At 35.1% G+C, this 27,027-nt stretch overlaps 1 protein-coding gene across 2 annotated transcripts in view; it reads left to right on the forward strand.

Annotated features, from left to right (window-relative positions):
* The window catches only part of syt6b (synaptotagmin VIb), an 89,286-nt gene that overhangs the window by 17,030 nt on the left and 45,229 nt on the right, over nucleotides 1-27,027 (forward strand). The window contains exon 1 of one of the 2 annotated variants that reach the window (XM_073916733.1): nucleotides 12,893-13,010. The exons of the other annotated variant lie outside the window; for it this stretch is intronic. The gene's annotated coding sequence lies outside the window, so the exon portion shown is untranslated. Of the gene's footprint in view, nucleotides 1-12,892; nucleotides 13,011-27,027 lie in introns of those variants that run through there. 2 annotated transcript variants of the gene reach the window in all.

Raw genomic sequence — 27,027 nt, forward strand, 5'->3', positions numbered from 1 at the left:
AAACAGTTTATGAAAAATGCTCTACATTTTCTCACAACACAACGGAAATGTTTTAAGGTGACCCCAAAACATGACAGACTTGGCTTTTTAGGTCATGGTTATTGAGGCTAATAAATACTAAAGACACTGGAATCTGTATATTAAAATAAACACACAAAAATCTCACCTTTCAAAGACCCCCTACAACTTCACTGAGCAATAGCCATGGCACAGCGGCGTGTCACGTTTTCGGGGTCCCCTTTTCCATTGTGTTCTGTTCTTTTTGTGTTGTGAAAAAATACAACGTGTTTTATTAATTTGTTTGTATTTTGAGAATTTGCAGCACATATGCTGTCAAACGGATAAAGATCTTTTCTTAATTTCCTGGTGTTTTCTTAAATTGCAGAACGTTAAGCTCTCATCAACCGTACACACTTCAGATTGTAAACCTCACGTAAATAGAATCCGTCTTCATTTCAACAGTTTATTCTGGATATGGCGACGCAGTGGCACAGTAGGTAGTGCTGTCGCCTCACAGCAAGAAGGTCCCTGGTTCGAGCCTCTGCTGGGTCAGTTGGCGTTTCTGTGTGGAGTTTGCATGTTCTCCCTGTGTTCGCGTAGGTTTCCTCCGGGTGCTCTGGTTTCCCCCACAGTCCAAAGACATGTGTTACAGGTGAATTCGGTAGGCTAAAATTGTCCGTAGTGTATGAGTGTGAGTGAGTGTGTATGGGTGTTTCCCAGTGATGAGTTGCAACATGTGTTGGATAAGCTGGTGGTTCATTCCACTGTGGGGACCCCAGATTAATAAAGGGACTAAGCCGAAAAGAAAATGAATGAATGAATATTCTGGATATTCGAAAACTCTCATAAACTCTACACAGAAATGCCAACTCGAACCAGTGACTTTTTTGCTGTAAGGTGATTGAGCTACCTACTGCACCACCGCGCTGCCTATATTCTGGATATTTGTGCTATAATTTTTTTATTAGCATTTTTGAGATTGTTTACCCTTTTTTCTTAATAGGTTTTATGGACTATAAAAGTAAAAGTAAAATTTTCTTGTCAAGTTCAAGTAATTATTTATTCTAATTATTTGAATTTCTTTGTTGCTATAATGTTATTATTTGTGGTTCTTTTTGGAGAGCTTTTAAAAAGCATAAATTATGGTTTTCCTTAACTTGATCTTACAAAGAAAATGGAACTATTTTACATATTGGTAGAAAAGTGGCTTATACATTCATATTTGTACAATTTTTCTTAGAAACCAAATGTATAAATAACAAATGTATACGAATTAGCCAGTAAATGTGTTGTGTTGGATTTTCCCTTTGACATCCCACCACACAGTGCACTGTAAAAAAAATCCTGGTTGACTTAAATTTTTAAGCTGAATCAAATTAACAATATCCATTGGCAATAGTCCATTGAACTTATATTAAGTTAAACTGACTTAAAACAGCTTGCATAACTTATGAATAAAGTTAGAACATGATTATTTTAGCTTAATAAGTTTAATACTTAAAAACATATTCTGTCAGGACTAATTGATCAAAGAATTTTTACAGTGTGTAAAAAAATGTAATGACAAAAAGTCAAGACCACAAATAGTTTAATGTTGCTTTAACTTATTTTAAAAAGTTAATTTGATTTCAGCTAAACTCTCTAAGTTATATAAAGTTTAACTTATTATTTTTAGACAGATTGATTGATGTACTTTGAAATGACCAGAAAAATTAATTTGATTCAACTGAAAAAAAAAATTAAGACTGCAAGTCTTTTTTTACAGTGCATCTACTAAAGGGCAAGGATGCAAAGATAAATATTTTGTTGCAGTGACATTTAATGCAGCAAGTGCAGCCCAGTTATCATCTTGGAAATGTGTGTGGTTATTTTACATTTTTAATCCAATTTTAGACAGATTCATTCATCATCTTGCTAATGGAGTATGTAAGGTGCAATGTGTTGTGAGGCACGGGTTTGCTCTACTTTTAAATCACCCAGTTTCATAAGCCATACTGTATGTTGAATCTCAAGATAAGGATTCAGGTTTTTATTCAGAAGATAGTAAGTGCAAATAGCATTGCATTTTATTCACAATATAGTTAAAAGCATAATTTTTTTTTGTATGTGACTTTAGATGTTATATTTGTTGAATATTTAGCTTATTTTTAACTCAGAAATAAGACTATATTATAAAAACATACAATAATACTATATAAAGTGTATTAAAATTACTTGTCATTTGTAATTCTAGTATTCATTTCTGAAACAAGGTACTTATATTTGTAACACTGGAGCATAACTGAGACCTGGAAGAGTTCACTTGATGTTGTCAGGTTGTCAAAGGTGCTTTTTTTGTGCTGTGCTTTTTTCGCTTTTTTTTGGAAGTGTGAAAGCAGATCAACTTTCAAAGTGTGAGGACTCACACATGGCAAAACCAGCTTCATCATTACAGTTTGCATCAATGTATTAATCAGTACTGAGGAAGCCGAACACTGTAAAACAATTATGACAAAAAGTCAGCACAACAAATACTCTTATGTTCCTTTAACTTATTTTAATAGGTTAATTAGGTTTCAACTACATTTTTGTCAACAAGTTATGCAAAGCTGAACTTAATATTTTTACTCTGATTGATATAAGTGGAGATGACTAGAAAAGTTCATTTGAGTCAACTAAAAGATTTAAGGCAGCAATATTTTTTTTCCCAGTAGAGCTGGAATCTCTCTAAATTGTTACTCAAGTGGAAGTAAAAGTATCTGGCCAGAAACATAATTGAGTAAAATTAAAAAGTATCACTATAAAAATGTTCTAGAGTAGTAAAAGTGGAATAAAATAACAAAATAAAAACTAGAGATTCTTAAGCATTAAGTCTCTTACAACAAAATTAATTAAATTAAATTAATTGAACCACATGTTTTTTTTTCCTGATTTAGAACTGTTAATTTTAACCAATGCTAAACAGCTCGCACACACCATAGGCCCAAGTCTATTCTTTGTTTATTTTGAAGAATGACACTCGGAGAAAATCCTTCATGTTCAGTCATAGCCTGTATTTAATTTTATTGTATGCGGGTGCCATAAAGGTATCTGAAAGTTTACCCCAAGTGTGCTGCACAGTCATGGTCCTTTTAAGTGACGCTTCCAGCCACTGCAGTACAAGTCATATAGCCAGCCATGTTAAAGGGTCACGAAACACCAAAACTAATTTTTTGAGCTGTTGACAGTCGTATATGTGTCACCCACTGCTAAAAACACTATTAGGACACATATATTTCACTAAAAAGTGAAAATTTGTTGTTTTTACAATATTTCGAGCAAATTCGTACTTCCGGTTTGAAACAAATTTTTGAAGCAGCGTCACGTCCATGAGATCTTAACATGTATTCCAGCGTGTAGACTGGACGTCTGTACCTGGGAGTGCCTTATTACGTCTCTGAGTGTGCTGCATTTATTCATGAGTAAAACTTGGTTCAAACCAATCAACACGCTCTATTGCTTACGCAGTGCAACTTCATTAATATGCATGATAGCCTTTAAGACTGTTTTTACCTGTTACAGTGTTCATACGGCAAAGAGACGCCACATTGTGTTGCAAAGCGAGAGAACAAGAATTGTTTGGAGATACTGTCGTCAGAGTTGCTTTTATAATTTGCTGCAGTGAAGGTTTTGTTTTAATTTTTCCTCTCTGAGAGTGCGGCTGGACTCACGTGTGGATTACAGTGCATGCGATGCTCAACAGAAATACGTGTCTAAGGAACATCGTTTACTCAAGAGCTTTTCTCATCTGGAAATGGTGAAATCCGGATTTGCCTCTCGTCTTCTTTTAATAAAGACGCAGCTCCAGTTGGTGTTGATTGTCCTGTCTCTACAGATTTGGTAAGTGAGTGATCCGTAGTCTTTGTTTGTTTATTTAGAGGCAAAATTAGTTTGTGTCGTAAGCATTAACGTTCGTTAATATTACCACAATATTATGGACTGAAAAATCTGCTGTAAATGCTGCTCTCCGAGTGTAAACATGTACACAGCACAATCAAACTTACCGTCGTGTAGGATTTTTGCCGCATTTAGAGACAGGAATAACACACATGGATTTCTGACGCTACCTACAGAGTGCATATAAGTTAAAGAGAAATGCGGAGGTTTTCATTCGCCATGCGGTGTCAAACGTTGCATGAAAAATACACACTTCCAGCAATTCCTCAAATCAAATGTCTTGTTTGTCATGAGGGGCATAAATGAAATTCTTGAAGATAAGAGCCAAACTGCAGTTAAAGTCCACCATTTAATAATTTGGCAAATAATTTAATTACTGATGTCCATGTAAACACAGTTACTGTCTTTTTCCTCTGTGAAAATCAGTGCTTGCCCAAACCGACACTCCCATTTTTATGAACATTTTTTACAGACCTTCCATTTTTCCCTCCTCCGACACTCCCCCCTAAACAGAGCTGAACACTTGCAATAAAATTTTGGTTTTGGTCAATTAAGGCCCTGGTTATCAACCTAATATGGGTTTAGATTTTCATTTTTGTAAACAGTTCATTTTTTGTTAGCCAGTAATTTAATACTATAACAACATGCCTTGTTTCAGGAGGAGATTGAAGTGATATTATTCAGTTTCTGTGTTATTTTACCATGATAAAATGAGTTGTTTAGCAATAAACTATACTTTCTGACCTACAGGATCTGATGGACCACTGTTTATTCAAGTAAATGTGGGCTTTTGTTTGCTGATACACGCCGAATGTTATCACGTCAAGGAAAACAGGTGATCATTATCTAGCAGTAACTCTTTTTATGGGTCTGAAATAATAATTAGGTAGACAAAACTAGCATTATTCCCCCATGGCAAATAGCTGTCCATGATGTGTGTATTTTGGGTCCTGTTAATTGCTAATTAAAAATAAAAAACATTCATAAAATTTCTGTGTTGTTTATATGTTATTTTTCATGTTTAACAAATGTTATTTCTACCCTTATGAAGATAATAAATACCAACAACCCATTATAAGAGAAATTTTTTTGTGCTCATAGCTTAGTTTCACTCAAGTTAGAGTGTATGAAACATTGTTTATTTTGCAGTCCAACATGTATTGTTTTTATTAAATGATTAAAAACAGTACGCACACAGTTTTTTAATGAATCGTATATTATTACGTGTTTTTAAATTTAAGCACTTATATTTATATTGGTGAGCCTTTGTGCAAATATGGGCAGTCAAATGAGAAGTTCGGGGGGCGTGGTTGATTTGAAGTACAAGCATTTAATTGGAAGCTTGATTCCGCAGCTCCTCCTCTGGCTCCATCATGCAGTCCTTCTGCGAATGTCCAGGCTCCAATTTCTGCATTTTTTGTGACAGTTTGTGCTCGTCTTGAAGTATTTTGTATTCAAAATGTTCAATTAAAAAGGCACTGACGCGTCCATTTTTTTTACAGTCATTGGTTTACCCTGGTGCCATGAAACCAATGTGCTGCATCTATCACTATTGCTGTGTCTTTAATCTAATATGATGAAACCCCAGGGGCCACAATCCAATGGGGAAAATGTGTGTTGTTTTATAACTATAAAATACTATTTTTTATTTTCTGTAGCATATGGACAAAATATGCTCATTCTAATTGTTTCATGAAATAAATTAGATTTTTGGAAATCATCAAGTGACCCCTGCTCATTATCCCGCGAACCCTCGAGGGGTCACGACACCCACTTTAGGATCCACTGTGCTAAGGTACTATGTGCTCTTGGTCTTGTGGCTGGTTTTGGATTGTTCACAACTTCTTCCTACTTTTTTTTTCCACTGATTGACTGTTTTACACTGTGACACTGATGAAAATGTTTCCTCTCTTCCTCAATTATTCTTTATTAGCCACACGCAGGCCAAAAGTTTATCTTAAGTTGTTTTAATTAAGCTTCTTCCAGACCTTTTCTCTCACCTGCTTATGCAAGGCTTTTTTCAGTTTTTATTCAGCAGTTTCACATGAACTGCTTTTTGCAGAGGTCACACTCACTGCGTTCATGTGGAGGGCAAGATTTTTATAGTACAAAGACGAAAACCTTGGGTTGTAAGCATTTCTTTTTTATGTGTGTAAACATATAGTATGGCTATAGCACACATAGATTCATACACATTGACTTTGTATAGCAAAGCAGGACAAAAGGCAAATTCATCATGCCTGGCAGAATCATTATCCAACGGTTGTGAATATCGATTTCAAACATGGTTGAATTATCAGGACTGAACAAAAGAACAGAGATACTGGAGTTACACGCAATAATACATCTTTATACACCATTAGTATAATTAATGACCCAGTGAGAAGATCAAGAAATGTTCCCCCTCTCCACCTTTTTAAGGTTTCAGTGATTTACAAATTCCACATTTTAAACATTTGCTGTATTGGATTGGATTGTTTTATGTGTTGAAGAAATGCGATATTTATTATAATACAATAATGAGACTGTGCACCCATCCAGAAATATTGGATTTGTTTTAGGGTGAAATTCATTTTATGCCACTGCAGTTTCATTGTGTGACATGATGGATTTAATTATTGTTATGTAACTTGAATGATTTCCCAGGTATTTAGTTATAAGGAAACTTCAGTCATCCTTTTTTACCTGTGATTTTCTATCCTCTGCAGAACACTAAAGTTGATATTTTAAAGAATGTCTCTAAAAAAATTTGTTTCTTTAAAAAAATCGTATTATTCCGCATTTACTCTCCTTTCGCATTATCTTTCTGTTAATTAATTAATCTCAATATTTACCTAGATAGCATTCAAATGTGGGCCACTTTAAGCAGTTATGCAGCACTGATGGTCTTCTTTCGGCCCAGACAAAACAAACTTGAGCCTGAAGTGGCTCAACTGTACAATGACAAAAGAGGGCCAAAGATTCCAATTCAAGTATGGGCCATTTTAGGCAAAGATTTGGCAAAATGTTATCTAAATGTAAACCTAATATGGTCCATAAATTTAGCCCAGATGATAGAGGACAAATGTGGGCCACAGTGGGCAAAACTGTGGCATAGTCATTTAAGGGTAATCTGAGTCTAAACCCAAAGTGGCTCACATGTGTAGGTGCAAATGTGGCCCAGTTATTATAAAACAAATGTGCACCACTTTTGGCAAATATTTGGCAGAGTAAGCTCTGGCTAATGTGGCTGTAAGCCTAAAGTGGCCCAGATGTGATTTGACAAATGTGGCCCAGTTATCTTAAGATATATGTGAGCCACGTTTAGCAAATATTCGGCATAGTAGGCTCTGGCTATTGTGGCTGTGAGCCTAAAGTGACCCAGATGTGATATGACAAATGTGGCCATTTATCTTGACATATGAGGGCCACTTTTAGCAAATATTTGGCAAAGTAAGCTCTGGCTATTGTGGCTGTGAGCCTAAAGTGACCCAGATGTGATTTGAAAAATATGGCCCAGTTATCTTGACATATGTGGGCCACTTTAGGCAAATATTTGGCACAGTAAGCTCTGGCTATTGTGGCTGTGAGCCTAAAGTGACCCAGATGTGATATGACAAATGTGGCATAGTTATCTTGACATATGAGGGCCACTTTTAGCAAATATTTGGCACAGTAAGCTCTGGCAATTGTGGCTGTGAGCCTAAAGTGACCCAGATGTGATTTAACAAATATGGCCCAGTTATCTTGACATATGTGGGCCACTTTAGGCAAATATTTGGCACAGTAAGCTCTGGCTATTGTGGCTGTGAACCTAAAGTGACCCAGATGTGATATGACAAATGTGGCCCAGTTATCTTAAGACATATGTGGGCCACTTTAGGCAAATATTTGACACAGTAAGCTCTGGCTATTGTGGCTGTGAGCCTAAAGTGACCCAGATGTGATTTGACAAATGTGGCATAGTTATCTTGACATATGAGGGCCACTTTTAGCAAATATTTGGCACAGTAAGCTCTGGCAATTGTGGCTGTGAGCCTAAAGTGACCCAGATGTGATTTAACAAATATGGCCCAGTTATCTTGACATATGTGGGCCACTTTAGGCAAATATTTGGCACAGTAAGCTCTGGCTATTGTGGCTGTGAGCCTAAAGTGACCCAGATGTGATTTGACAAATGTGGCATAGTTATCTTGACATATGAGGGCCACTTTTAGCAAATATTTGGCACAGTAAGCTCTGGCAATTGTGGCTGTGAGCCTAAAGTGACCCAGATGTGATTTAACAAATATGGCCCAGTTATCTTGACATATGTGGGCCACTTTAGGCAAATATTTGGCACAGTAAGCTCTGGCTATTGTGGCTGTGAGCCTAAAGTGACCCAGATGTGATATGACAAATGTGGCCCAGTTATCTTAAGACATATGTGGACCACTTTAGGCAAATATTTGGCATAGTAAGCTCTGGCTAATGTGACTGTGAGCCTAAAGTGACCCAGATGTGATTTGACAAATGTAGCCCAGTTATCTTGACATATGTGGGCCACTTTTGGCAAATATTTGGCAAAGTAAGCTCTGGCTATTGTGGCTGTGAGCCTAAAGTGACCCAGATGTGATATGACAAATGTGGCCCGGTTATCTTAAGACATATGTGGGCCCCTTTAGGCAAATATTTGCCACAGTAAGCTCTGGCTATTGTGGCTGTGAGCGTAAGTGGCCCAGATGTGATATGACAAATGTGGCCCAGTTATCTTAAGACATATGTGGGCAACTTTTGGCAAATATTAAGCACAGTAGCTCTGGCAAAACAGGAGTGTACCACCCAATTGCCATCATACCATGTGGTATGTGGGCCGGATGTAAGTGTTTGGTGTGGGCCGGATTTGAGCCACATAAATTTTACTATCTGGGTAACAACTACATTACACGTAAAAATAAAGGTACTTTTTGCAATTTAAAATAATCTAATAATTTTTTCCATTGCACAAATAGTCTATTAGATTTAAAAAAAATGTTTTTTTAAGTACTATTCATTAAAACTTAACAAAAATGTTTCTTTTGTGGCATTACTCCAAAAAACCCTTTAGAAGCCTTGTTTTTTAGAAATTACCATACATCCTCATGTCCAGAGAGTAAATTACCAATTAAACCTTCGTGGTTGGGTCTGTTGGTTTGTAAAATCGGTCTCCACAGTGGAAAAAACCCCAACCAGCATGATTGAGGGTGCGCATAATTACCACATGATTTACATTAGAATAAGCCTTGTTGTACAGTATCTCATTGTGGACAGGAGATGGAAATTAAAACAGAGCTGGCGCTTTTGACCAAACCCTCCAGAGGATCAGTATTCAAACCGCAGCCTTCATTCTGCCGTCATTAGCATCCTTTCCTACAAGCCCCTATGTTGAATTCCAAGATCCCCTGTTCATGTTTTGATGCAGAAGATAACAAAGCCACAATTACCACTAAGCAAATTGCATCATTAATAAAATATGTGCAGTATCATTCTGGAAAACTGTACGCTCTGTGTAGCACTAATGGACAATAGCACTGCACCGTTGGAAAATATTTATGAAACTGCACATATCTGTGAACATGCATCTCCGGCGGTTTCAGTATGTTTAAGCAAAGTGTGTTCATGAAGTATTCAGTGTTGCTTAACTGCCTTTGAGAAACGCAGAGATGAAAGTCCAGGGCTCTGCTCAGTGCTCAACCATCCTTCCCTCTGCAACCAAGAGCACATCCCCCTCCAGGATCACTGATGTTAATCTGTCTAGAAGTCAGCTAGGGGGAACTGTGACATCTCAGCTGGAGAAGTAGCGGCAAAGCACATAAATGTAATAACAAGACACATAGGGTTTGTAAGAAGGAGGAGCCTATTAAAGCAGCCATGCATGCATCGCTGAGCTTACAACTGTGGTCACAGTCAGACTTGGTGCATGGATCCATGAATAAAATGAAAGGAACATTTCACCCCGAACGAGCATTTTGTCATCGCTTGCTCACTTGTGCCAAACTTCTAGATCTGAATTTCATATACTGTGTGAAGAGTTCAATCTGAAGATCATTTGTCTCAGCCACTTCAGTTATTTCACTTTAAAGGCAATGAAATGAACACACAATCACCAAAGTGAAATGAATGACAAACATTTCGGACGGTTGTTGTGTCTGTACTCTTCATATTAACATTTGTTCATTTTTCATTTGCTTTGATCTGTGACTTGCAAATGAGGAATGCAACAAACAATTCATTATAATGTAAAGAGGGAACATAAACAAGATGTGCCTGGTAGTACAACGTTACCAATGTTGTTTAGAAGATGGCTGACTAGAACAGAGAGAAATGAAGGAAAAGTGAAAGCACACACTCTTAGAAAGAGTTTTCGCAGTAGTGATGCTATAGAAAAATCATCTTGGGTTGAATCCTTGTAGAGGACTCATCTTGGGTTGAATCATCATAAAAGAGTCATCTTGGGTTTCTTAAACTTGAATGAATATTTATTTAAATAGCAATGACTGGTTGCAACATAGGCTCATTGTAGCCTATGTAGCCCTATATAAATTTCTGGAGAATGCAAATTATGAAGCCAGAAGTACGTATGGCTGCATTTCATCTTTAAAACTAAGCTACAGTGCGGTATGATGCCGTTTAGTTTCACGCTTACTAGCTGACTGCTTACCTATGTATGGATGGCTTTTCCACTGTTAGTTTGTCCAGTAGTTCGCCATGTACGTCGGTAGACTTGAGATGCAGAGAGGAGTTGACCAAGACAACAGGGTTTGAATCCAGCGAAGAACGGTATGAGAAAGCAGGTAAGACAAAAACAGAAGCCAAAAATAAACAAGTAAATAACAGGGTGAAAACGTGGTAAAATCTGAAAGTGTGGTAAAATTCAAACGAGGGCTTTTCTTTTTCTCAATTGCTTTTGTAAGCTGTAGGTTGGGTTTACGGAAGGAGGAGGGTGGGTCAGTGAATTAGTCAATCAATCAGTCGACAGTGGCCTCTGGTGGATTTATGCAAGAACAGCAAGCACGAATGGCACTTGCGAGAGAAATTTGAGATCTGAAAAAGCATGCACAGCAACCTCTGGTGGATTCGGGAAAACACACTTGCAAAATACATAGCTCTTGGGACACACCTGCGCTTTCCAGAAATATATAAAGGGTTACGTTTTTAGAATGAGCCCGATTTATTAGTGTGAACAACAGTTCTGATCTAAAGAAGCTTTTGTGAAGTTTCCAGGAAACCATCAATATCAATAAAGTGAGACCGTTTTATTAAAGTGTTGATATTGATGGTGTCCATGGCAGCTTGGTTTTATAAATTGGCACTTTTCTGTTATAGAATGTTTGACAAGTGACATTCAATAATCTAGAAATTGTCTGCATTTGTGGTTGTTTGATGATGCGCTCTGAATTTTTCTTAGACTTCATTCATTCATTTATTCATTCATTCATTCATTCATTTTCCTTCAGCTTAGTACCTTTATTCATCAGGGGTCACCACCGTGCAATGAACCAACAACTTATTCAACATATATTTCACGCAGTAGATGCCCTTCCAGCTGAAACACAGCACTGGGAAACATCCATACACACTCATTAACACACTTAGGGTGTGGCCAATTTAGTTTATTTCATTCAACTATATCACATGTCTTTGGACTTGTGGGGGAAAACTCATGCAAACACGCGGAGAAAGTGCAAACTCCACACAGAAATGCTAACTCACACAACAGGGACTTAAACCAGCGATCTTCTTGCTTTGAGGCAACAGTGCTAGCCACTGAGCCACCAAGTCTCCCTTCTCAGACTTTATATGACAACATTTATTTTTTTAATTACTTAGCAACTACTTTCCATGTAATCACAATATTGGGTAAAAGTTTTCAAGACTCTAAAAAAACAACATAAAAGCAACATTATAGTTTATGATCGGATGAAAAGGATTTTAAATACAGTGCTCAAGCTAAAGAAAAGCAATATTATTTCTGTTTTGTCATTTTGGATCTGGATGGAGCCAGTATTCGTTACCTTTCATTACATTTTTTTTTTCACAAATTTTAATCTTTGTGATGTATCCCTTTAAGTGTCTAAGTCTCCTCCATGATTCATTGCATTTCAAAGTTGAACCTTTTAGGTCTTTCATAATTACCCTTCCTGCCTTTTAATCGTTCCGAAAATAACAACTAAGCCTTTCTTGTCAGTGCTTTTTGAAATTCATGAGGCTTTTAATTAATATGCATGCTTTTACGTCATCCCTTCTCTATTGTAAATTAGAAATTAAAGCAATTCCCCTTTTCCTAACTTTTTAAATAATGGCAATTTAGTAGAGAGTTTAAAATATGATAATGTCAGCTATTAACTGTAAAATCCTTTTGAGCTATAAACTCTTTTTTTTCACAGTGTCTGTGTGTTTTATAAATCATAAGCACATAGTATGTCATTGATTTGGGTAGATTGCCTCTACCATTACCAACAAATTAATTATCTTTTATCATTAAAGAATGATCGTGATATAAACATCAACAAAACAGCATGTTGCATAAATTTTGCATTTACATATTTAAAAAAGTAAATATTGTTTGCAGATTTAAAATGTAAAAGAAATGAATGAGCATTTTGGTAGCTGTAAAAATAGATAAAGCAGTTGATATATTGCATATAGCATTAAATGCAAATTGTTTAATGAAGATTTTGCAGCAAAACCCTTTTAAATTAAAGTCGTTAAATCAAAGGCAATTCCTGCAATAACATACAAGGGTTTTACTGGAGAGTTTTTGAACATTTTTACAGTCATGTAATGTTTGCTACGCGGGGTTATTTGTTTGAAGCAGTTGTGACCGCTCTTTGGCTTGGTGAAAGTGTGCGTGCTTCTGTGCGTTTGTGTGCGCGCGCGCGTGCCCCTAGACAATTACAATACAGCATCTCTGAGCAATGGCTGGCTTCCTTGCGGTGCCATAGAAACGCGGTCCCGTGCGCGCTGCTGTGGAGAGCTCATTCTGAGGCGAGCTTGCGGAAAGACAAGAGCTGTTTTGAGGCAGGGGGTCTCAAAAACTGCAAGAAAGCGACTTTAAGTGGGAATACCAGAAGTAAGGCAAGGAAAAACGCTTTGTGGTAAGAATCCATGCATGTATTTGTATTTACACTAAAGTTGAGGCTATTTGTTATTCCTGTATGCTGTGCTTTGACAGAACCGCATTACCTACAAAGACGCAGTTGTTGTTTATTTAACTCGAGGAATATTTCTATACTTTCGTGCCATTTTCATCTATAGTATGTTTTTATATGATACTTCTTGTTTAATTCAAGAGTTCAAAGTTCCTGTAGCATATAGGATTTTCATGCAGGTGTTCAACTGATTTGCGTCAACACCTACTGAGGCTCCCTCGGCTGCTGAGGGGATTATGGGTTGCCCTGTTTCATAATAGGCTAATTAAGAAGTAAATCTGCATAAACCATAACTTTGAGTGGGAGTGGATGACTTTTTTGCTGCTTTCTTCTAATCTAGTTTTTAGTACCACTTAATAGGCACCATCTGTGGCTGTTTCGTCCCAGGGAAAAGTCTTTATGACCTCAGGACAAAGGTTGATGTCTATTATATAGTGTTGTATTGATTTCACAATAGTGTCTGAGTGCTTTTGCTTTTAGCATATTAAACATATGGCAGTGAAAAGAAGGTGTTGCTGGTGCCCCGGGGCTGTTCAGAGCTACATTTTATACCAGTTGTATGTTCATTGACGCACAGAGTCTGTGTGCGAATTCAGCCTCTTGTGAATGGGGTGCTGAAAGAAGCAGGGATGAGTATGGTGTGTAAACACAGCACATACATTATCGTCCACTCAAACTGCAGTCAGCATCACATCACGCTCTTGTTCTGTGTGTTTACGTGTATGTGTGTTTGGTACAGCAAGTGCAGTGATCTGCTTGGTTGGTGCAATGGCAGTCTGGTTCATCACGGATCCTCTCAGCAGGTCGTCTAGAGCCTCTTCCTGCATTGGCAGTTGATCACACTAGAGGTGATAGTGTTAAAGCATTGTTGTCAGCTGCATTTCCCAAAGCTGCAATGTAGGCAAATGAAAGATTGGGTTACAACAGGCTGCTGAGCATATCTTGCCCATTAGTATTAAACTGACTCAGTGTCCCAACATTTAGGTGATAATGGCGGTGCTGCCAGTGCATTAGTTGTACAAAATGAAATATCTTGTTGTAGTACAAGGGGGAGTGGAAAAAATATCCAAGATGTGTGTGAAAAAAGTTGCACTCTAAAAAAAAATATGTTGAAAATTTAGCAAAATTATTAACAAACCCAACCAATGGAGTACATTTTAAACGTATTTAGAATTACATTTTTGAACTTACATGTTACATGTTCATGTTTTATCGAAATGTACCGAGCAGGTACATGGTGTCAACATGACAGCAGATTGACGTTGTACCCCAACGTCATGGGTAGGCATGGGCAGGTATAAGATTCTGACGGTATGATAACCTTGGATAAAAATATCACACTTCCACGGTTCACGGTATTGTGCTCACTGCTCAAAAATATATTCTCTGGGTAAAAAAAAAAAATTCCGATTGAAAACATATTTTATTTTTTTGAAAGATTCATGATATTTTGAAGCAGTAAACACGTCAGGCTATATAATGTTAATGAATAATTGACTTCTGCTGTCTTCATTAGCTTCAAAAACACTGATTTCTGTACAATTTAAAACAGTATCTTTGGATATTTTTTCTGCTAGCGATACTGTTCTTAAAAAAAATAATAATAATGTAAATAAAAAAATCTAACACATACCTTAGGCATGGTATTACAGACATTTTTGACGGTATTAAAACCTTGGCTTTTCCAAACCGTGGTATACCTTGAAAATGGTTATCGTCCCATGCCTAGTCGTGGGATGTTGCATTTTGGGTGAAAATGAAAATCGGGTTGCATTTTGGTTACTTTTCAACGCAACCTAAAAACAACAAAATATCAACATCTGATGAAACAGCTTGACGTTGTGTGGACGTTACCACTATGACATCTATCAGATGTTGGATTTTGGTTGCCACGCCTGACGAATAAATGTCAGTATTTGACGTCAATATGACTTTAGCTTAAAATGTTGGCTCAACATTGGATTTTGGTCACTTTAAAACACAACCTAAAATCAGCAAAATATCAACGTCATTTCACGTTGTTATTGGAAATCAAAATAACATTGTCTTTAGACGCTGGTGACCTAAATCTAACCTAATATCAATGTCTTATGATGTTGTGTGTCTGCTGGGTAGGTTGAGGGTACCCAGCATTTTTAGAGTGTGCATTCAAGACACGAGGGCAACAGCCACTGCTTGATTAAATTGTTAGTAATGATAATATTTCAACCATTTCCCAGTGACCTACATGTGATGTAATTATGATTTCATGAGACGTCTTTTGATGTTGCTGCTTGTAAACTTGGCAAAAAGTACATTTCACCAGTTGTACTATACAGCAGCTGTGTTTCAGGTCATCTTTCTGTCTCCAAGCTATATATTTCAGGGGTTTATTACTAATAATGGATGCATAATATTGGTTAAATTTTGCTGATGGGGTTGTATTTTTATAGGACCAATGGCGCTGTGTCATCAGTACAGCGCTAATGACTGGGTCGAACTACACAGTCAACCTCAGTATGCTTTGTTAAAACCTGTTTGAGGTTTTGTTGAAAGCTGCTCGCTTCCTCTGTTCATTTCTCTTCCACAAACTGCACTGCATTTTGATGGAAACACTTAGGGACAGTTTTACCTTTAGGCTTAAAGCTGTAGTCAGTTGTACCACCATGTCACCCCATATTGTCATTCTCAATTGCTTATCTTAAATGCCTCAATTTCACCTTTCTTGGAACCCCTGTTGTTGGCTTTTAGAATTGGCTGACAGGAAGATTTAGGGTTATTTGTGTAGCCAAATACAGGCATTGGCCAGTCACTTCAGCCTATTCTGTGAATGACTGGCCGTGTCCATCAAGACCAGTAAGCTAGCTCCTCTCTCGCCTTATCTCTGGCTCACACTCCCCTTTCGTCTGCACAACAAATGCTAATCTAGCCCAGTTTCAACCTAAAGGAAGAGGATGCCACTTCTAAGTGGCACATGATGTGATTTTTTTTGCTTATCTGGAAAAGGCACCATCCTCAATTGTATGCGATGCATGTGGCCTTTGGGGTAAAAACAATGCTTTTGAGTTTTGCATGTAATGAGCTGTATTTATAAGCGCTCTCAGTTCTCACTTCTGTGCAGAACGCACATTAGCCTGTGGGGTGCAATGAAGGCGAGGAACATGCTAATAACTTGTTAACACTGCAGTGAGATTTTCCTGCTATGCCTAATTACGAGGTGTATTTTTCAAATCCAGTACAGCTTATGACTTTGCTAAACAGATATATTTAAAGTTTTAGTCAGCTCAAGTTCTATTCTCCCTTTATATTTTAATATTGTTCCTCACAAAATGCTCTACTATTTGTATTCTGATTCATAATTTTTAAGATGATGTTTTATTTAAATGAAAACAAAATTGAATTACACATATATTCTGTATACCTCCTCCAACTTAAAGTCAGAATGAGATAAATTCACTTTATTTATTGTTATAGCAGTTTTTTTTTACAAATCTCATTTATTTTATTCTATCAATACCCAAGTCTTCATTTTTTGTTCTATTTTAATCTTTATTTGACTGTTATTGACCTTTGTTATTGTGTCAATGTTTTGTCCATGAAAAACTGAACTACACTGTTCCAGTTACTATGACCATGTATGTGAAGCTGCTTTGACACAATCTACATTGTAAAAGCGCTAAACAAATAAAGCTGAATTGAATTGAATTGAATTATTTTTAGATTTATTTTTGCCATTTTTTGCCTCAATTGTGAAAGGAAATTAGCTTGACAGGAAGTGACAGAGGAGAGAGAAATTGAGAAAGGTCTACAAACAAGGACTTAAACTCAGTCAGAGCATTGCCCACAAGGCAATGTACCAACTTTGGCCATTTATTTACACAATTATGGAATTTTGGGGGCCTGAAAGTGTGGGTGTCAAAATGCAAGTTTTGAATATGAGACTATTATTATTTCCATGTAAACTACAAAAATTTGGATTTGTGAAAATACTGATATAATGCTCATGATATGTTCAACTTAGGCTCATTTTGAAAACGTAGCCCTACATACATTCCTGGAGATTGCAAATTATGTAGCCAGAGCTACATTTGGCTGCATTTAATCTTTAAAACCAACGCTACGGGGTGATATGACGACTATTCCGTTTCTCGCTTACCTTTGTCTGGATGACTTTCCGCTGTTACCAGTTTGTCCGGTAGCTCGACAGGTCGGCGAACTTAAGACGTAGAATGGAGTTAACCGTGACAATAGAGTTTGAGTTCGGTGAATAACAGTTCCAGAAATCAGGTAAGACAAAAACAAAAGCTAAAAAATAAAATAAAAAAGTAAATAACAGTGTGAGAATGTGATCAAATTTGAAAATGTGGTAAAAATCAGGTGAGGGCTTTTCTTTTTCTGGATTGCTTTTTTAAAACACTGGGTTTGGGTTTAGGGAAGGGGGTGGGTGGATAAATATGTGCTTTTTAAAGCACTGTTGGTTGGCTTTTGAAAAAGCATACACAGCGACGTCTGGTGGATTCGTGAAAACAAAACCTGCAAAAAAACATAGCTTCTGGGACGTATTTTGCTCTTCTTCAGAAATGTATATAGGGGTACGTAATCAGAATGAGCCTGGGTTGGATATGTTCAACTATAGGCTTCTGCGACTATACTTAAACTAAAATCACAGGCAATAGGAATGTGTTTCTTTAGCGAAGCCCAAGTACTTGCCTGGCATGCATGACACACTATTTTTAGACATTTTCATTGATCTGTGTTGAAAAGGGATCATTTTTACACTGTAGTGATTTGTACACGGAATATTTTACAAATGTGAAGGAAAAGTCTATCAGGATTCAGTACATTGCAGTTATGTATACCTTTAGTATGGATACAAAGCTGCTACTTATGACTACAAGTAACATTCAGAATTGTGAATTGTGAATCAGAATTGTGTGAACTGCAATGTAAGATGTAGTGCTGTTCCGTCTATCCTCTATGAAGGCTAAATATTTACCTTATATTCTGTAGAATTTTGAGCAGTATTTTGTCATAATCAATATTGAATGTATTCTTTGAAGGAAAACAGTTTCAAAATAACCTAAAGCATCATATTTTGCATGCTGCCAAGTGTCACATAGTGTGTGAATGGACTGGTGCATCAGCAATTTTTCCAACAATACCTCTGCTCTGGGAGAAACCCTGCTTCGAGCGATCCTGCAGCGAAAGAAAACAAATGGCCTTCAGCTTTCAACAAACCTGTTCCTCACTCCAGGCAAAATAACACAACTTTTCCCGATCCCCTCACATAGTCTGGCCTGGAATGCACAGTATAGCTCAACGTCCCAATGCTGTAATTCTAAATGTCAAAATGGTTAAAGTTTGGACTCTGCAAAAGTCTAAAGACTTAGATATTCTTCAAATGAAATATAATAATGTTCGGGAGCCTCAAATATAAAAGTTTGCACACTGTAAATTTGATCTTAAAGTGTGCATATTAGGTCAAATATTGCATTTATGCGCAAAAGTTTTAAAATGTCTTAAACAGAATGTTTGCCAGAACTTACAGAAAATGAACACTGACATTATTAACTTGATTTAGATAACCAGCTCATTAGATGAGCTTCATGCATGAACTGTGCTCCGATTAACAGCTCCCTACCTAGTGTGAATTGTTGTCTATTTTATCATTGCTCTCTACCTGAGCACAAAAAAAAACTTTATTTCACCTTGGAACATTAATTCATGGATTTGCACAACAGCATTGCCTACAGTGTCTTCTCACTAGAGAAGTATGAAGTGTGGCATAATATACCTACATAAATAAATACAATTTAAATTCACATATCACACACTAAAAAAGTCATTTAAATTAAATGTATGCTCCCTTTAAAATTAAACTAAGGGGGAATATCCTGTGGAGTCCACTTTGTAGGACAAATTTCTGAAAAGTGAGAAGAGAAATGAATGAAAAGTGAAAGGAGAAACATACAAAAGGTGCCGCACAAAGATTGGGAAATGCTGGCCTAATAGAAAACCTTTTTTAACATGAGCATTACACAAGAAAGCCATATACTATATTCTTGTATATATATATACACAGACACAGTCTAAGTCAGAATTATTAGCCCCCTTTGAATTTTTTTCTTCTTTTTAAAATATTTTACAAATGAAGTTTTACAGAGCAAGGGAATTTTCACAGTATGTCTGATCATATTTTTTCTTCTGGAAAAGTCTTATTTGTATTATTTTGGCTAGAATAAAAGCATTTTAAATTTTTTTAAACACCATTTTAGGGACAAAATTATTAGCCCCTTTAAACAAATTTTTTTCTTGATAATCTATACAGAACAAACCATCGTTATACAATAACTTGACTAATTACCCGAACTCACCTAGTTAACCTAAATAACCCAGTTAAGCCTTTAAATGTCACTTTAAGCTGTATAGAAGTGTCTTGAAAAATATCTAGTAAAATATTATTTACTGTCATCATGGCAAAGATAAAATAAATCAGTTATTAGAAATGAGTTATTAAACTATTATGTTTAGAAATGTGTTGAAAAATCTAAAAATTGAAAAAATAAACAAGCGGTCTAATAATTTCAGGGGGCTAATAATTCTTACTTCAACTGTGTGTGTGTGTGTATATATATATATATATATATATATATATATGAAAGCATAGACTTTATATTTTGTTAATATGATGTATATTGTCATATTGCACAGCCCAACTTTTTTATATTGTGTAAACTGGTGTGGGACAAATGACATGCATTTTCTGTGTGTGAAAGTGAGGAGAAATCCCCTTGCTTGCCTTATTGCATCTGGAATATAGCCTATAAGTAAGCCCACACGGAATCTGCAAATGCAGAAATCCACAGATTTACGCAGATTTTTATCCCATCACTGAGTCTTTTATTTACTTGTGTAAATGTGTGTAAGTTTATATTAATTCAGTTTTTCAATTAATTCCAGTAATATTATTGACTAATAGGAACATTTTCATATTTACAATACAGATTAAGGAATTTTTTACATTTAGTAGATATATTATATGAAATATTACTTTGTTTACCAAGTAAGTGGTTCTAACTGAATTTGCTATGTGAATTTTCTATAAAAGTTAAAAAGGAATTATTTTTTATTTAATATATGAAGTTTTTTGTTATGATACCAAAATAATTCCGCATAAATCCACAGATTCTTTACAAAATTCTCTGAAGAAATTGCAAAAAAATATTTGCAGATTCTGTCTGGTCCGACCTATAAGCCATAGCTTATAGCATTTATGCTGATACAAAAAGCTGTGCAAGGGAAAGTGATGTGATCATACATATAACCACCTTTTCATGTATTTCCTATTGAAAATGAAGTAGAGATGAGCTTATGGTATTTTATGTGAAATTGTCTGTCTCACACTAAGCAATTTTTAATCATTCTAAATGATTGTAGCATGTCAGACTGCACGAACATGGCTCCCATGTCACACAGTAAGAGTTCAGCTGTCATAATGTCAGATTGAATGACAATAAAGTTTGACGTCATCCATCTGTGACACTTTTACTATTCAGCTTTCTGAAATGATGCCTTGCGGCAAACATAAACATAAATGATCTCAATAATAAAAGCAGAGGAAAAAAAACTTTTTTTGACAATTACTCGCTGTGTTTTGAGCTGATTGTGCCATCAGATCCTATTCGTTCTTAGATTTACGCTCGTCGTCACAGCTGTTCTTACACTGTAGGATACTGTCTGACTTCTGACACTGCCAGAACTTAATCAGCAGGAAAATCTAATTGCAATGACCATTAAGAGGCTGTTGGCGAACATGTCAAACCAAGAATCAAAGACTACAGATCTCACAAATCTTTTATTATTTCCCAAATTGGTCTCAAGATGATTAAATTATGGCTGAAATGGCACAGTGTGAGCAGGGCTTTACCTGGCCAGGCCCAATTCATGAGTGGCCCACCAGGAATTGGCCACTCCAGGCCTGCCTCTGCCTAAAATAAGGAGTATGTTGTTCTTCTGACCATTTTCATTGTTTCTCTACATAAGCATTCTCATAGAGCAATTTCCATTTACAGAAAAGCATCCATAACTTGTTTAGTTGCTATAAGAGTCTTTGACTGCTTGAATCACACTGTTGTGAAGCAGTTTGATCAATGTTCCTGAAGTCTAAGGGCTCAACAGAGACATAACATAAGACCAATAACTGAACTGCTGAAATGGGTTTTATGCACTAGGTCCACTCAAACTACAATAGAGAGGTAATCGGAGGTTAGCCTATGGCCATTACCGCTCAGCAATCAGAGTAATTGCTTGTCTGCAAATTGCTGCTGGAGTAGAGCATGGAAGAAGACGACTTTCCCATGTTGTCAACGTGGCCACTGCAAGGGCGGAGGGAAATATTAATGCCAGTGGTTTTTATTTAATCCACTCTGCTTTCACATTTTAAGGCCTTGAACTCTGCGATTGATGCAAGCATTTGGTGTTATTTGGAGCTGTATAAAGACTACCAGCTTATCTGCAGGACGTAAGATCTTATTACTGGCATCAATTTACCCTGCAGTTTTGTTCATGCTGGGAATACTTGGTCCTGCAGTGAACGAAATAAATGATTAAAAAGAGCAAATCATAGCAACACACCGACACAACTATAAATAGTGTGATTTTAATGAAGCATTTCTGAGATGCTTTATTAAAGTGCTTTGTATCTGCATTAAGGCTGTGTTTCGAGCACTGATAACAAGCATGTTGTTCTATTCATTAAAAGGGACTATAGTCTTATGCTCGTCCTGATTTTGCCAAGTGCTAGTTGTCCTGAGACCAACATATTTTATGATGACCCAGGGACAACATCTCTATCAGCCAATCAAATGTTATTACGTCATCATTATGAGCCTCCTGCAGAGTCCGCCAAAAAACGCAAATTCAAATAAGAAAACACACCCACCCACACACAGGCAACTGCCATTTTCACCAGTGAAGAGGACAGGTGAAGAGGACAAGTGAAGAGGTGAGATCACCGGTTTTCTTCTGTAAGTTTACAGAAGCAGTAATGATTGTAAAATTCATATGTTTATGGATTTGTCCCTTTTTTCCAGCGAAGTGAACGAGCAACGTTTAACTTTTGTTTGCATTAAGTTAGCCTAATTAGCCGTCCCTACCTAACGTTAGATTAGCGTGCTGCTCTACCGTTACTGTGACTTACTTTCTGGTATTAATTAAAACAAGCTAACAGTATTTTTTTGAATATTTAAATCTAGCAAACGTTATTAAACGCGACTAAACTTGCCCTCTTGCTAACTTAGCGCCATTTTTTCCTAATAATTCGGTTTTTAACATGTATTATGTCAATTTCATTTAAAGACACGCCAGAAATGTGGACCAAAACAGCACTAGTTTAAACACAAGACAGTAGGTTATTTGAGGTGTTAACTTAACTACTGTGAATCGCTGCAAAATTCAACTAACGTTAGTGATTTCATTATTTATTCTGTTAAATATGTTGGCATCATCACAGGTTTATTAATATCATTTATATTTTAACCTCCGGTCATCATCACTGATTTATTAATATATTTAATATGTAAACTCAGGTCATCATCACTGATTTATTAATATTATTAATATGTTAACCTCAGGTCATCAACAATGATTTATTAAAATTATGAGTATGTTAACCTCAGGTCATAATCACTGATTTATTAATATTATTAATATGTTAAACTCAGGTCATCATCACTGATTTGTTAATATGTTAACCTCAGGTCATCATCACTAATTTATTAATATATTTAATATGTTAACCTCAGGTCATCATCACTGATTTATTAATATTATTAATATGTTATCCACAGGTCATCATGACTGATTTATTAAAATTATGAATATGTTAACCTGAGGTCATCATCACTGATTTATTAATATTATTAATATGTTAACCTCAGGTCATCATCACTGATTTATTAATATTATTAATATGTTAACCTCAGGTCATCATCACTGATTTATTAATATTATTAATACGTCATCATCACTGATTTATTAATATGTTAACCTCAGGTCATCATCACTGATTTATTAATATTATTAATATGTTATCCTCAGGTCATCATCGCTGATTTATTAATATTATTAATGTGTTAACCTCAGGTCATCATCACTGATTTATTAATATGTTAACCTCAAGTTATTATCACTGATTTATTATTAATAATAATATGTTAACCTCAGGTCATCATCACTGATTTATTAATATTATTAATACATTAACCACAGGTCATAATCACTGATTTATTAATGATAACATGTTAACCACAGGTCATTATCACTGATTTATTAATATTATTAATATGTTAACCACAGGTCATCATCACTGATTTATTAATATTGTTAATATCTTAACCTCAGGTCATCATCGCTGATTTATAAATATTGTTAATATCTTAACCTCAGGTCATCATCACTGATTTATTAATATTATTTAATCAACCTCAGGTCATCATCGCTGATTTATTAATATTGTTAATATCTTAACATCAGGTCATTATCACTGATTTATTAATATGTTAACCTCAGGTTATCATCACTGATTTATTAATAATAATAATATGTTAACCTCAGGTCATCATCACTGATTTATTAATATTATAAATACGTTAACCACAGGTCATGATAATTGATTTATTAATATTATTAATATGTTAACCTCAGGTCATCATAGCTGATTTATTAATATTATTAATACTTTAACCTCAGGTCATCATCACTGATTTATTAATATTATTAATACGTCATCATCACTGATTTATTAATATGTTAACCTCAGGTCATCATCACTGATTTATTAATATTATTAATACGTCATCATCACTGATTTATTAATATGTTAACCTCAGGTCATCATCACTGATTTATTAATATTAATAATATCTTAACCTCAGGTCATCATCACTGATTTATTAATAGGTTAACCTCAGGTTATCATCACTGATTTATTAATAATAATAATATGTTAACCTCAGGTCATCATCACTGATTTATTAATATTATTAATACGTTAACCACAGGTCATAATCACTGATTTACTAATGTTAACATGTTAACCACAGGTCATCATCACAGATTTATTAATATGTTAACCTCAGGTCATCCTCACTGATTTATTAATATGTTAACCTCAGGTCATCCTCACTGATTTAATAATATTATTATTATGTTAGCCTCAGGTCATCTCTGATTTATTAATATTATAAACATGTTAACCTCAGGTCATCATCACTGATTTATAATTATTATTAACACGTCATCATCACTGATTTATTAATATGTTAACCTCAGGTCATCATCACTGATTTATTAATATTAATAATATCTTAACCTCAGGTCATCATCACTGATTTATTAATATGTTAACCTCAGGTTATCATCACTGATTTATTTATAATAATAATATGTTAACCTCAGGTCATATTCACTGATTTATTAATATTATTAATACGTTAATCACAGGTCATAATCACTGATTTACTAATGTTAACATGTTAACCACAGGTCATCATCACTGTTTTATTAATATTATTATTATGTTAACCTCAGGTCATCATCCCTGATTTATTAATAATATTAACATGTTAACCTCAGGTCATCATCACTGATTTATTAATATTATTATTAATACGTCATCATCACTGATTTATTAATATGTTAACCTCAGGTCATCATCACTGATTTATTAATATTATTAATACGTCATCATCACTGATTTATTGATATTATTAATATGTTAACCTCAGGTCATCATCACTGATTTATTAATATTATTAATATGTTAACCTCAGGTCATCATCACTGATTTATTAATACGTCATCATCACTGATTTATTAATATGTTAACCTCAGGTCATCACTGATTTATTAATATTATTAATATGTTAACCTCAGGTCATCATCACTGATTTATTAATATTAATAATATCTTAACCTCAGGTCATCATCACTGATTTATTAATATTAATAATATCTTAACCTCAGGTCATCATCACTGATTTATTAATATGTTAACCTCAGGTTATCATCACTGATTTATTTATAATAATAATATGTTAACCTCAGGTCATATTCACTGATTTATTAATATTATTAATACGTTAATCACAGGTCATAATCACTGATTTACTAATGTTAACTTGTTAACCACAGGTCATCATCACTGTTTTATTAATATTATTATTATGTTAACCTCAGGTCATCATCCCTGATTTATTAATAATATTAACATGTTAACCTCAGGTCATCATCACTGATTTATTAATATTATTATTAATACGTCATCATCACTGATTTATTAATATGTTAACCTCAGGTCATCATCACTGATTTATTAATATTATTAATACGTCATCATCACTGATTTATTAATATGTTAACCTCAGGTCATCATCACTGATTTATTAATATTATTAATATGTTAACCTCAGGTCATCATCACTGATTTACTAATGTTATTAATATGTTAACCTCAGGTCATCATCACTGATTTATTAATATTATTAATACATCATCATCACTGATTTATTAATATTAATATGTTAACCTCAGGTCATCATCACTGATTTATTAATATTATTAATACGTCATCATCACTGATTTATTAATATGTTAACCTCAGGTCATCATCACTGATTTATTAATATTATTAATACATCATCATTACAGATTTATTAATATCTTAACCTCAGGTAATCATCACTAATTTATTAATATTAATAATATCTTAACCTCATGTCATCATCACTGATTTATTAATATGTTAACCTCAGGTTATCATCACTGATTTTTTTAATAATAATAATATGTTAACCTCAGGTCATCATCACTGATTTGTAATATTATTAGTACGTTAACTTCAGGTCATCATCTCGGATTTATTAAAATCATCTTTTAAAAATCATATATATATACACGCACACACACACACACACATATGTGCGTGTGTGTGTGTGTGTGTGTGTGTGTTTTTACATAAAAACAAGCAATAAATATTTTGTTCAGACTTTCTTAACTCTTTAATACCTAATAAACTCTTTAAGTCTGTTTAAAGCTGAAATTTTAAACACATGTTAAGGATTGAGCTTCTAGATTGTAGTTTTGTGTAAAACCATTTCAGATTTACTAGGCCCAGCAGCACAAACTCTCTTATGGCATGGAAAAGTAGCAGTTTTTGGAGATGTTATAGTGTTTTATTAAACGTGATGTGTTTTATTGTAATATTAACATAGTACAAACTTTTCAGCCTGTTGTCTTGTCCCTTTATCAAGAAGTCAATTTATCAACTAGAAAATGAAAATCTAGCATCTTTTGTAATTTTGTATAACAGGCAACTCGTGATTGCAAGTAACATTATTGTTTGTTTGTTTTTCAGGAGGAGCATTGAACAAGATAAATGTGCAAAACCTGGGCCTTGAATCATGCTTTGATTTGGCAACTCATTTCTTGGAACCTCTCGCAGTTGATGTTTTCTTCTTCCTTTCTAGAGGACTGCCTGAAATAAGCTTAGTACACAACTAAGGTGGTAAACAAAAACAAAACTCAGATTACGTTTTTACAATTAGAATTTTATTTCATTTTAGACAGTTGTTCTATTGTAAATGTTATGTTCTAAACTGATATCAGATATACTGTACAAAATAAAATAAAAAAAAAACTTGTTTTCTTTGCGTTTTCTTCTTGGTTTAATAGCAAAACCGACATCTAGGGTCAGTTCTTCGTACGTGGATTACTCAGTTAGCTGGATTTGGATAATGACGATTTGACACGATTCAGGATCGTTTCGTTCTTCAAAACTGATCCGAGAGTTGTTGTCATAGCAACAGTTCTGGTAGCTCAAACCTGGTCGGGAGCAGGTTCAATTAATATAAACAGGATTAGATCGGGTCAGTTCAAGCAAAGATAATACAGAAAGAATGTACCAGATTCTGACATTTTCTTACAG

This window comes from Danio rerio, chromosome 11, assembly GCF_049306965.1.
Source record: "Danio rerio strain Tuebingen ecotype United States chromosome 11, GRCz12tu, whole genome shotgun sequence".
Classification (NCBI taxonomy): domain Eukaryota; kingdom Metazoa; phylum Chordata; class Actinopteri; order Cypriniformes; family Danionidae; genus Danio; species Danio rerio.